Here is an 11,857-nt window from a genome sequence, read left to right as displayed (position 1 = left end):
CGGGCAAGGCAACCAGCGGCGGCGGCGGGCGAGATGCGGGCGGTGGCGATGAGGGGTTCCGGCGGCGGCGGCGGTGAGGAAAGAGAGGGGGGCGCGGTATTTAAGGAAGGGGGGGTTCCGGTGCTTGGGGAAGGGGGCGGCCGGGGCGGTGTGCGGGCGGCGGACTCCGGCGGCGGCTCGGCATCGTCCGGGGAGAGGAGAGCGCGGGCGGGCCGGCGCTCGGCTGGGCTTCGGCCCGGTCGGGCGTCGCGCAGTTTTTTTTTAAGTTCCGCCGAAAATATTGCGTAGAAAAATAAATAAAAATCAGAAAAATATGAAATAAATTTTCCCCGTCTAGTTAGAAAATCTAGAATAGGGTGAACATTTTTATAAGTCAAAATAAATACTTTGAAAACATGCATATTTTTTTAATGCGATGAAAATTGCAAATAAAATCCAAATAAATTCCAAATAATGATTTTAACATTTTTCCTCCAGTATTTCAAATGTTTTGGAGAAGTCATATTTTCTCCTCTCGTTTATTTTAACATGAAATATTTTTCCGGAGAGAAAAATAATTAAAACCCCAATCCTCGTTTGAAAAAAAAAATCAAATTTAAAAAATTCGAGAAAATCCCCAACTCTCTCCGAGGGTCCTTGAGTTGCTTAGGATTTATCGAGGATTTGTCAAAATGCAACAAAACATGATATGCAATGATGATCTATGTATAACATTCCAAAGTGGAAATTTGGGATGTTACAAACCTACCCCCCTTAATATGAATCTCGCCCTCGAGATTCGGGTTGGCTAGAAAAACATGTGGGAGTGGTTTTTTCGTAGGTCTTCCTCTCGCTCCCAGGTGGCTTCATCCTCTGTGTGGTGACTCCACTGAACTTTGCAAAACTTGATAACCTTGCTGCGGGTAACTCGACTGGCATACTCAAGAATCTTAACTGGTTTCTCCTCATAAGTCAAATCACTTTCCAACTGAATCGCTTCCAGTGGCACAGTGTCTCTCAGTGGTATCTCAGCCATCTCTGCGTGGCACATCTTCAACTGGGAAACATGAAATACATCATGTACTCCAGACAATCCTTCGGGCAATTCCAACTTGTAAGCAACTTCTCCCATACGTTCCAAAACTCTGTATGGTCCGATAAAAAGGGGCGCTAACTTTCCTTTAACTCCAAAGCGCTTCACTCCTCGAAGTGGTGATACTCGAAGATACACTCTGTCTCCGACTTCGTGAACTGTCTCCTTTCGTTTAGAATCAGCATAACTCTTCTGCCTGGACTGGGCTACCTTGAGCCTATCGCGAATCAACCTCACTCTCTGTTCAGACTCCTTAATCAAATCTGGTCCAAACAACTAACGGTCTCCAACTTCGTCCCATAACAACGGTGTTCTACACCTCCTTCCGTACAAAGCTTCGAAAGGGGCCATCTTCAAACTGGTTTGATAACTGTTGTTATAAGAAAACTCCGCATATGGCAAATTGTCGTCCCAACTAGATCCATAATCTAGTGCACATGCTCTCAACATGTCCTCCAAAATCTGGTTGACTCTCTCGGTCTGTCCATCTGTCTGTGGGTGGAAAGCTGTACTAAATTCCAGCCTGGTTCCCAATGTTTCATGTAACTGCTTCCAAAACATCGAGGTAAATTGGGTTCCTCTGTCTGATACAATGGTCCTCGGAACTCCATGCAAACATACTATCCTGGTCATGTATATCTTTGCCAACTTAGCACCGGTGTAAGTGGTCTTCACTGGAATGAAATGAGCCACTTTCGTCAAACGGTCGACTACAACCCATATCGAGTCATAGCCTGAACGAGTCCTGGGTAATCCTGTGATAAAATCCTTGCCTATTTTATCCCACTTCCATTCGGGTATCGGCAATGGCTGTAGCAATCCTGCTGGCTTCTGATGCTCTGCCTTCACTCTCTGACATACGTCACAAACTGCTACATACTCCGCAATATCCTTCTTCATTCCGGTCCACCAGAAAGTATTCTTCAAATCCAAATACATCTTGGTATTCCCTGGGTGAATCGAGTATGGTGAATCATGGGCTTCTTGCAAAATCAACTTCCTGATCTCCGGATCATTTGGTACATATACGCGGTCCTCGAACCATAAGGTATCGTGCTCATCCTCACAAAATCCCTTGGCTTTTCCTTTGCTCATCTTCTCCTTTATCTCTTCAATCTCCTTGTCTGCCTTCTGAGCTTCTCTGATCCTTTCCATCAAGGTAGACTAAATCTCCAACGTGGCTAAATAGCCTCTTGGGACTATCTCCAAACAAAGCTCACGAAGGTCCTCGGCTAACTCCTGAGGTAACTCTCCTGTCATGAGGGTGTTGACATGACTCTTGCGGCTCAACGCGTCTGCTACTACGTTAGCCTTTCCAGGGTGATAATGCAATCTCATATCATAATCTTTAATGAGCTCCAACCATCTTCTCTGTCTGAGATTTAACTCCTTCTGCGTGAAAATGTACTTCAAACTCTTGTGATCCGTGTACACCTCACAATGGTTTCCGATGAGAAAATGTCTCCATGTCTTCAATGCATGCACCACGGCTGCTAACTCCAAATCATGTGTAGCATATTCTTCTCATGGGGTTTAAGTTGTCGTGAAGCATATGACACAACTCTTCCTTCCTGCATAAGCACTGCTCCAAGTCCTCGACGAGAAGCGTCGCAATAAACTTCATAATCCTTGCGTTGATCTGGCAGAATCAACACTGGTGATGTAACCAATCATTTCTTCAACTCTTGGAAACTAGCTTCACATTCCTCAGTCCAATTGAATTTGGTGTCCTTCTTCAATAGCTCAGTCATGGGCTTAGCAATCTTTGAGAAATTCTCGATAAATCTCCGGTAGTATCCTGCAAGTCCAAGAAAACTCCGGATTTCTCCAACTGTCGTGGGTGATTCCCAACTTGTCACTGTGTCAACCTTGGCAGGGTCTACTGCTATTCCTTCTCCAGAAATAACATGTCCAAGGAATCCAACTTCCTTCAGCCAAAACTCACACTTACCGAACTTGGCATACAACTGATGTTCTCTGAGCTTCTCAAGTACCAATCGCAAATGCTCCTCATGCTCTTCTTCATCCTTGGAAAAGATTAAAATATCATCAATGAACACCACGACGAACTTATCCAAAAACTCCATAAACACTTTGTTCATCAGGTTCATGAAATAGGCCGGTGCGTTAGTCAGTCCAAATGACATAACGGTATACTCATACAATCCATATCTGGTGGTAAATGTCGTCTTGGGTATATCCTGCTCTCGAATCTTTAACTGATGGTATCCTGATCGTAGATCGATCTTGGAAAATACTTTAGTTCCTTGCAAGCGGTCAAACAAATCATTGATCATCGGCAGTGGGTACTTGTTTTTGATGGTCACTTCATTCAATCCTCGGTAATCAACAACCATCCTTAGTGATCCATCTTTCTTCTCCACTAGAAGTACTGGTGATCCCCAAGGTGACGAACTTGGGCGAATATAGCCTTTATCCAGTAACTCCTTGATCTGCTTCTTAATTTCCTCCAAATCCTTTGCGGGCATCCTGTACGGTCTCTTAGATATTGGCCCTGTGCCTGGCAAAAGTTCAATCAAAAACTCAATGTCTCTATCTGGTGGCATGCCTGGCAACTCTTCTGGAAATACATCCGGATAATCCTTCACCACTGGTACTTCCTCCTGTACAACTCCTGATAAGGAATTCACTTGAGTCCTTTTCGGCATATGCCGGGATACATACTTGATCCTTTTTCCTTCCGGGGTGGTAAGCAAAATCGTCTTGCTGGCACAATCGATGTTTCCTCCATACAACGATAGCCAATCCATTCCCAAAATCACATCCAAACCTTGCGATTCCAAAACAATGAGGTCTGAGGGGAAAACATGCCTACCAATGGCCAACGGTATCTGAAAACATCCTTGGGTGGCCATATACTCTGCTCCTGGCGAGGTTACTAACATAGGGCTTTTGAGAACTTGGGTGGACATCTTAAACTTGTTCACGAATCCCCTTGATATGTATGAATGCGATGCACCAGTATCGAAAAGAACGGATGCAGTAAATGACTTAACCAAAAACTTACCTATTACTGCATCAGGCTGAGCTTCAACCTCCTCCACGCTCACGTGGTTCACATGTCCTTTGTTGAACGGGTTCGGCTTCTTCCCAGAGCTTCCATTGCCATTTCCATTTTGGGCTTCGGGACAATCAGTAGCATAATGTCCCGTCTTCTGGCACTTGAAACAAGTAATGTGACTTAGATCTCTCTTGGTTGGGGTAGATGGGTTGGTGCGGTTTTGTCCGTTTCCTCCTCCATTCCCATTACCATTCTTGGAGCCATTATGGTTGTGCGAACTACCTCCTCCATGGGTATGCTGAAACTGTCCTCCCGGCTTCGGGGTAAGTCGTGGCTTCTGCTGGGCTCCAGAATTGTACTTCCCTTGTCCATACTTCCTCTTGCGGTTTTCAATCTGCTGTTGCTTCCCTTCAATCATGAGAGCTCTATCTACCAGCTCCTGGTAGTTGTTGAAAGTTGCTACCATCAACTGCATACTCAGCTCATCATTCGATCCTTCCAGAAACTTCTCCTGCTTGGCTGCATCTGTAGCAACGTCATCTGGTGCATAACGTGCTAACTTACTGAAATCCTCCACATACTGGCCTACGGTGCGTCCTCCTTGGCGTAGGTTGCGAAACTCACGCTTCTTCATAGCCACAGCTCCTGCTGAAACATGAGCTGTACGGAAAGCTTGCTGAAACTGGTCCCATGTGACAGTGTCAATAGGGTGCGTGGCTGTGTAATTCTCCCACCATGATGCTGCGGGTCCATCAAGCTGATGTGCGGCAAAACGCACTCTTTCCGCATCTGTGCATCCTGCAGTGGTCAACTCCCTTCCAACTTTGCGGAGCCAATCATCTGCTACAATCGGCTCGGTGCTACTGGAAAACACCGGCGGGTTTAGCCTTAAGAAACGGGCTAAGTGGTCAACAGGTGGTGGTGGCGGTGGGTTGTTGTTGTTGTTGTTGCCTTGGTTCTGAACTAACACTTGCACTAGGGCATTCTGTTGCTGAATCAACTGGGTGATCTCTGGCGGGAAAGCAAATCCGGTGTCGCGTCTCGGAGGTATCTGATAGGTTTAGAAAAGATGAGAGTTTAGAATAGAATGAGGTCTAAAGAGAAAACACTACCCATATGCTCATGAGACAAATTCAATCAATATCACTCAATCAATCCAAACAAGGCAAAACAATCGATCTAGCTAGCGTTACAAAGTGCTTGAACTATACTACTAAATGGGGGAAAACTACTACTGATATGGTGGTCTACTAAAAATTCTGATCCGTTGAAGACTCCATGATGTCTGCTCCAGCTTCATCAATCCATTCGTCTTCACTTGGTTCCGAGTCGGTGTCGTCGATGATGATGTAGTTATCCGGACAAGTGCATTCGTCGACTTCTGCTTTTGGCACTGGATTTCCCACGAATGCTCCAATCTTATTCTCCAGGTCATCAATCTTCCCGACTAGTGCGTTGATTTCCTCCAAGTAATCTTCGCGTGTAGCCTTGAGTTCTTCTTGGAGTTCCTTGATCTTCGTGAATGCCTTCTTCAGTTCTTCCTTGTCCGTGCACATCTGATTCTCCTGGCGTCGAATATGTTGGTTCTGCTCCTGGATGAAAGCTGCAATTGATCCATCCTTCTTGGTCTTGATCATCTCCCATTGCGCGTCTCGACGTCCACAAATTTGGTAGATTGTATCCTTAAGCTCCTGGTGATAGACTTCTCCAATGCGTCCCATGGCGATATGTGCGGCCATGCTCTTCCCTAAACTCCAAGTTGGTGCTTCGAAAACCAAACTCATGGGTTCAGTAATTGGCACAAACGTCCTTCCTGGAATGATAACTTGAATCTTCCAGCTCTCCTCTTCAGGTAATGTGGCGTTGTAGGTTCCGGTGACGCTTGGTATTCCTATGTTCAAGTATTTGGTGACTTCCTTCAAGTGTCGACCAAACGGCGTGTCTTCATCTGGTTGCATGAACTTGCTCCTTGCATTCGCCATTCCTAAAGAGTAGAAAGTGGAGAGGGGTCAGAAATGAGAAGAGAGAAGCTTTCTAGGGCTTAAGCTTAGTGGTCGTGTCCTATAGTCAGCGTGTGCTCTGATACCAACTTTGAAGCGACCAGACCTCAAATGGCCTGTGCTGCTGTGCACCAGTGTCATCCCTGGATCAGTAATGCTGAAACGCACAGTACAAATGGAGGATTTATAATAGAGTAGCAATCACACACTTATTACATCGAATATCTCCAAAGAGATTAAGTATGAAAACATGGCTTAAGGCCATCTAATAACGATAACAGCGGAAGACTTGGAAGATAAGTGAGTCCATCAACTCCAGCGGCATCACTGAGTATAAGACCACGACCTAAGGCACCTTACTCGTCGTCTGAAAAGTCTGCAACATGAAACGTTGCAGCCCGATAATGGGTCAGCACATAGAATATGCTGGCAATGTAACACATAGAGAGCAATGAACAATAATAATGCTATACTATATGCAAATATGGCTGGTGGAAGGCTCTATGGTTACAGTTTTGCGAAAAGCCAATTTTATCCTACTGCAAAGGAATAAATTTTATTTAACTATCATGGTGGTTGAAACATTGAGAAGGTACCTCCAACTCAATCCCAATTAAGTATCATCATTAACCCAACAAAATTAATTATAAGTATCACGGTGATGAGATTCAAATGATAATCCAGGTACTAGATACTCAAGTTGTCCATAACCGGGGACACGGCTAATCATGATCAGTTTGTACACTCTGCAGAGGTTTGTGCACTTTTCCCCACAAGACTCGATCGCCTCCGCTTGATTCTCGCACTGCATGATGTTTTGAGAAACGGATGACCGAGACACAGTCTTTCAGAAACAATCACTCTCTACTCTGGATGGACCGGTACACCTACTTTCCCCTACATCTGCTAGTCCACCTCTTCAAGAGATCATGTAACCTACTCAGCTATGCTAGAGCCCATAATAGCTTGTGGCTGCACACGGAAGTTTCTAGCATGAATAATCTTATGATCCCTTTGAGCCTGGGTGGCGGACCTTATACATACAGACAACACTGGGTTTTCCAGGTGTCTCAATCCACCAGATGTGAGTTTTAGTTGCCACCTTAAGTTGAACCATTATTAACAATCTCACATCTATCATGAATATCTCTCAAACCCAATCCACGTCTACGAGCATAGCATGGCAATAATAAAAGCAACGTAGAAGTAACTCCCAAGGGTTTGATAAAGTAAAACAGGTAATAGGTACTACCTCAACTACTTCCCAATACCCACAATTTAATTAGATCCTAATCATGCAATTGTTTGAGGGTTGAATCTAATGCATAAAAAAACTGGGTATAAAAGGGGTATGATCAAAGTGTTACTTGCCTTGCTGATGATCCGCAAAACCTAGCGAGTCGAAGTAACAAGCGGCACACTCCGGGTACTCTATCGCAAACAAACAAGCATACAATCAGTACTCATCTAATGCACAGGTAAAACTCGTATGAAAGATCCAACCAGAAAGTTCAACTTAAGAACTCCGGTTTGCAAAAAGAATCAACTCGAAAGAAGCAACGAAAGTCAAACGGCGAAAGAAAGAAACTTTGTTTGCTAATCTGGATCTAGGTCAAATTTTACTGTAGCAAAAACTTGTTTGAGTAGATTAATCGGAAAGAGAATTTCGAGAAGAAACTCTAGGCGCTTGAATCGCCTGATTCCGATAAACGAGCGAGAAGTTAAACAGAATCGAAGATTCGATCAGAAATCGAATCTGAGAAAATCGCAGAAAAATCCGACGAAAAAGAAAAACGGACGAACGGTTAAATAACAGACGTTCGTTAACAGAGAAAAACCGACGAACGCGTTCGTTAAAACGAACGGTTCGGTGAACGCTCGCAAAATAATAAAACCGAAAAAAAACCGTTCTAGGTTTTTTTTAAAACAAAAGGGTTTTTTTTACAGAAAACCGGCAACGACGGAAAACGGCCGGCGGCAGTACCTCTCCGGCGAGGGGCTCCGGCGGGCGCGGGGCTTGGCGGCGGGGCTCGGGGCTCGGGGAGGGGTGCGGCGACGAGGGGGCGGCGGCTCCGTGGCTCCCGGCGGCGGGCGAGATGCAGGCGGCGGCGATGAGGGTGCACATTTTTTTTTAAGTTCCGCGGAAAATATTGCGTAGAAAAATAAATAAAAATCAGAAAAATATGAAATAAATTTTCCCCGTCTAGTTAGAAAATCTAGAATAGGGTGCACATTTTTATAAATCAAAATAAATATTTTGAAAACATGCATATTTTTTAATGCGATGAAAATTGCAAATAAAATCCAAATAAATTCCAAATAATGATTTTAACATTTTTCCTCCAGTATTGCAAATGTTTTGGAGAAGTCATATTTTCTCCTCTCGTTTATTTTAACATGAAATATTTTTCCGGAGAGAAAAATAATTAAAACCCCAATCCTCGTTTGAAAAAAAAATCAAATTTAAAAAATTCGAGAAAATCCCCAACTCTCTCCGAGGGTCCTTGAGTTGCTTAGGACTTATCGAGGATTTGTCAAAATGCAACAAAACATGATATGCAATGATGATCTATGTATAACATTCCAAAGTGGAAATTTGGGATGTTACACTCCCAATTCGGCGTCGCCCCTTTCCTATTCCTATTCGGACTAGCAAGGGAAGAGGGGGAAGGGGGAATCCTATTCCCTTTTTCCTTTCCTCCTTCCCCTTTCTTTCTCCAATTTGGCCAGCCCATATGGGGGGCGCACCAGCCCCTTTGTGGGTGGTGTTTTTCCCCTCTTGGCCCATAAGGCCCATATCTTTTGCCGGGGGTGCCCGGAACCCCTTCCGGTGACCCGATAAGTACCCGGTGCTTCCCGGAACACTTCCGGTGTCCGAATACCATCATCCTATATATCAATCTTTACCTCTCGACAATTTCAAGACTCCTCGTCATGTTCGTGATCTCATCCGGGACTCCGAACAACATTCGGTCACCAAATCACATAACTCATATAATAACAAATCATCATCGAACGTTAAGCGTGCGGACCCTACGGGTTCGAGAAATATGTGGACATGACCGAGACACCTCTCCGGTCAATCACCAATACCGGAGCCTGGATGCTCATATTGGATCCTACATATTCTATGAAGATCTTTATCGGTCGAACTGTAATGACAACATACGTTATTCCCTTTATCATCGGTACGTTACTTGCCCGAGATTCGATCGTAGGTATCTTCATACCTAGTTCGATCTTGTTACCGGCAAGTCTCTTTAGTCGTTCCGTAATACATCATCCCGCAACTAACTCATTAGTCACATTGCTTGCAAGGCTTCTTATGATGTGTATTACCGAGAGGGCCCAGAGATACCTCTCCGATACTCGAAGTGACAAATCCTAGTCTCGATCTATGCCAACCCAACAAACACCTTCGGAGATACCTGTAGAGCATTTTTATAATCACCCAGTTGCGTTGTAACGTTTGATAGCACACAAGGCATTCCTCCGGTATCCGGGAGTTGCATAATCTCATAGTCGAAGGAATATGTATTTGACATGAAGAAAGCAATAGCAATAAAACTGAACGATCAATATGCTATGCTAACGGATGGGTCTTGTCCATCACACCATTCTCCTAATGATGTGATCTCGTTCATCAAATGACAACACATGTCTATGGTTAGGAAACTTAACCATCTTTGATAAACGAGCTAGTCTAGTAGAGGCTTACTAGGGACACTGTGTTTTGTCTATGTATCCACACATGTATCAAGTTTCCGGTTAATACAATTCTAGCATGAATAATAGACATTTATCATCATATAAGGAAATATAAAATAACAACCTTATTATTGCCTCTAGGGCATATTTTCTTCAGTCTATGTTTCGTTTGGTGGCGTAGGAATGATGAGGATGGCACCGCGTCAGATAGGTCTACTTCGGTTTCATCCTCTTCACAACGACGATCTTCATGATGACGTCGAGAAGCCGATAGCCTCTTGTTCTTGCCGGCTATTTGAGATGGTGAGATCTATTGTCCAGAAGCGGCGTCATCGGTCAGGACAAGCTGATGGTCCAGAAACGGGTTTTGTGGTCCGATGATGGCGGTTACAGCATTCTCCTTCAACTTCGTCGGTGGGAAGCGATGGATCCTTCGTAAACTCAACGTGACTATGTATATCTCTTCGTCCATTTTGTCTGGCGGTTTTGCACGAGTGTTTGTAACTATGTATATATTCCTTTACTATAATTTTTCGTGGTTATAAAATAAACTCAACGTGACTCATATTCCACCCGCGTTTTCGACGCGGAAATATTTTCCACATGCCTTTTTTCAAATCCGATAGAAAAGACAGGTCCGATCTCGTCTTCCTTTTTCTTCCTTTCCTTGCGGTAAGCACGTCACCTTATCACCCATACGCACCAAACAAACCATTTCACCTGCGTTTGCTTCTCCCACTAATCATGAATCAGGTGGCACCGTACTCCGCACGAGGCTAATAAAAAAACAGGCCGAAAGGAAAGCCAGCGAGCATTCGGTAGGTGCGCACGAGCGATCCACGAGCACGACAGTTCGTCCGGGCCCGACAAGCACTCCACTGTCCAGCCAAACCATCACGTACTACCGATGATGGGTCGACGAGGCGCAACCAACCCAATAACCTAACGCACCCGGCCACGCCGTACCGCCGTACGGCAGGCAGCAGGTGCGACCGTACGGTCCGGCAGCAGATTATGGAGCTGACCTAACCTCCTTTTTCTTTTCCAGCGCTCTTGAAGAAAGAAACGCCATGCCATTGGCGGGTCGCACGCATCTCGGTCTCTCCTCCCCTCCCCACCCCATCGACCGACCCCCGGTCTGCTGGGCCACACGGCCTTTGCGTTGTGCTGCGTTGCGATCGGACAGCGAGGGCGCACGTCGGCCTCGCGTGGCTCTGTCCCTCTCTCCTCGCTCCGTGCGGTACGCTTCTCTCTTTCTTTCTTTCTTTCTTTCTATCTGGGAGGAGACCCGGAGGAAAAGGAGGGAGCGGCGCCGTGCCACGACCGGGTACGATTTCCGTGTACGGAACGTACGGCCAGCGCGCCAGTATGCGTGATCCGATCCGGGAGGCTCAGGAGTATTCCGCCGTACGGCTCGCGGTTGCTGGCGAAAGCGCCTCCTCGTGTGCTCCGCTCACCCACTGTCCACTTGATGCTTGGCGCTCCGCTCCTGTCGCTGCTCCTCTTGTTCCGTTGCGCTTGGCCTGCCGGATAAGCGACTCCATCCATTTCTGCCTGGAAAAGCACTTCGGCTGAGCTGTAATTAGTAAGTCGATATTAAAAATCATTACCGGCGACATGGCACACCACCTGAAGCACTCGCAGCATCTGGTAGAAATATTAATAATTCCCGTGCGTGGTGGGCAGGCAAGGCGTCGTGAGGTGTGTCGGCCATGCGATCCACGCGCCATGTCTGGCCCGCACACTGCACCACCCTACTGTTACTGTACCCGCCGGGCCGAGGCCGCAACCCGCGACCCCCTGCGAGCGAGCGCGCGCGCGCAGCTTCCTCTCCTCTCCCCGGCGACGGATCGGTCGGTCGGGTCGCGCGCTGGACCCGGCGGACGGGGTGAGCAGTGGTGGAACGGGCGGACAGCGACGGGTACCGTACGTCGCGGGCCCCCACCATGTGCGGCGTCGCCCTCCCCGTTCCGTGGTTACGGAACCGTACAAGGGCGGGTACGGAAGGGGCGACACCCGCGGGCCCCGCCTTCACGTGCCGTCGCCCTCGCCGAT

Source organism: Triticum aestivum, chromosome 2D (genome assembly GCF_018294505.1).
Source record: "Triticum aestivum cultivar Chinese Spring chromosome 2D, IWGSC CS RefSeq v2.1, whole genome shotgun sequence".
In the NCBI taxonomy this organism is placed as follows: domain Eukaryota; kingdom Viridiplantae; phylum Streptophyta; class Magnoliopsida; order Poales; family Poaceae; genus Triticum; species Triticum aestivum.
The sequence above is the reverse complement of the archived record's forward strand: the minus strand, read 5'-3'. Positions refer to the sequence as shown.